Source organism: Nanorana parkeri, unplaced genomic scaffold, assembly GCF_000935625.1.
Source record: "Nanorana parkeri isolate BGI_ZX_2015 unplaced genomic scaffold, ASM93562v1 scaffold2090, whole genome shotgun sequence".
Lineage (NCBI taxonomy): Eukaryota > Metazoa > Chordata > Amphibia > Anura > Dicroglossidae > Nanorana > Nanorana parkeri.
The window spans coordinates 10,095-12,097 of NW_017308358.1; the positions used below are offsets into that span (position 1 = coordinate 10,095).

The 2,003-nt window shown below is 51.7% G+C and overlaps 1 protein-coding gene across 2 annotated transcripts in view; it reads left to right on the forward strand.

Moving 5' to 3' along the window:
* COPS3 (COP9 signalosome subunit 3) overlaps positions 1-2,003 on the forward strand; it is a 16,750-nt gene that overhangs the window by 1,636 nt on the left and 13,111 nt on the right. The gene's annotated exons all lie outside the window — the stretch shown is intronic.

Sequence of the window (2,003 nt, forward strand, 5' to 3'; positions counted from 1 at the left end):
AGACCCCCTGACAGACAAGGTTGTCAAGACCACCTCCCCTCCCTAATGGGTAAGTTTTCCAAGCAACCAAACCCCAACAAGCAAGGGTGTCAAACATATCCACCCTGCCAAACGGGCAAGGTCTTCAAGCCTGCCCCCCTCTAACCAGCAAGGTTAGACACCTCCAGCATTGCAGCATTGGTGTCAGTCGCCTTCACTACCAACTTTTGGTGTCAGTCGCTGCAGTCATAACCCTCGGCATTGGTGTCAGTCGCTGCAGTCATAACCCTCGGCATTGGTGTCAGTCGCTGCAGTCATAACCCTCGGCATTGGTGTCAGTCGCTGCAGTCATAACCCTCGGCATTGGTGTCAGTCGCTGCAGTCATAACCCTCAGCATTGGTGTCAGTCGCTGCAGTCATAACCCTCAGCATTGGTGTCATCTGTCGCAGTAATAGCCCCCAGCATTGGGGTCAGTCGCCGCAGTGATAGCCCCCAGCATTGGGGTCAGTCGCCGCAGTGATAGCCCCCAGCATTGGGGTCAGTCGCCGCAGAGATAGCCTCCACAATTTGGGTGTCATTACATTGGGGTCAGTCGCCGCAGTGATAGCCCCCAGCATTGGGGTCAGTCGCCGCAGTGATAGCCCCCAGCATTGGGGTCAGTCGCCGCAGTGATAGCCCCCAGCATTGGGGTCAGTCGCCGCAGTGATAGCCCCCAGCATTGGGGTCAGTCGCCGCAGTGATAGCCCCCAGCATTGGGGTCAGTCGTCTCCAATACCAACTTTCTAGTATTGGTGTCATTCACCGCAATAACCCTCAGCATTGGAGTGATTTGCCGCAGTAATTTATTTATTACAGGTATTTTATATAGCGCAGACAATTTTTACGCATCACTTTACATAGTTGCACATTCACATCAGTCCCTGCCCTCAAGGAGCTTACAATCTAAAGTCCCCATCTCACATACAGGGGCAATTTAGACAGGAGCCAATTAACCCACCAGCATGTCTTTGGAGTGTGAGAGGAAACCGGAGTACCCAGAGGAAACCCACACAATGCTGCCCTATAACCTCCAGCATTAGTGTGATTTGCCGCAGTAATAGCCCCCAGCATTGGTGTCAGTCACCACCAGTACGAACTTCCTAGCATTGGTGTCATCCGCCGCAGTAATAACCCCCAGCATTGGTGTGAGTCGCTGCAATAATAGTCCCCAGCATTGGTGTGAGTCGCCGCAGTAATAGCCCCCCAGCATTTGTGTGAGTCGCCGCAGTAATAGCCCCCCAGCATTGGTGTCATTCACCTCCAGTACTAACGTTCTAGCATTGGTATCAGTCACCGCAATAACCTCCAGCATTTGTCGGTCACCTCCAATACCAGCTTCCTAGCATTGGTGTGAGTCACCGCAGTAATAACCGCCAGCATTGGTGTGAGTCGCCGCAGTAATAACCGCCAGCATTGGTGTCCGTCGCCGCAGTAATAACCGCCAGCATTGGTGTCCGTCACCGCAGTAATAACCGCCGACATTGGTGTCCGTCACCGCAGTAATAACCGCCAGCATTGGTGAGAGTCACCGCAGTCATAACCCCCAGCATTGGTGTCCGTCGCCGCAGTCATAACCCCCAGCATTGGCGTGAGTTGCCTCCATAACCCCCCACCAGCATTTCTTTTTCACCCCAATAATAGCCGGTGACATTTGCAACAGTAACTTCCAGCATTGGTCTGTCGCTGCAAGAATTGGTATAACTTTCCCTCAATAGCTCCAACTATGGATGTCAGTCGCCTTTTCGTAATTCCTTTTTAGTTAACTCTGTAATATCTCCCAGCTTTGGTGTCATTTGCCATAATGGTAAGTCCCAGCATTGGTCTCAGGCACCACAATAATAGCTACTGGTGTGTATCCTCAATTACAACCTCCAGCTTTGATGTCAGTTGCCACAATAGTAACCCTCGGCATTGGTCTCACTCACTGCAACAATTGTGAGTCACCTCAATTCTAACTCCCAGCATTGGTATTGGTAACTGCAGT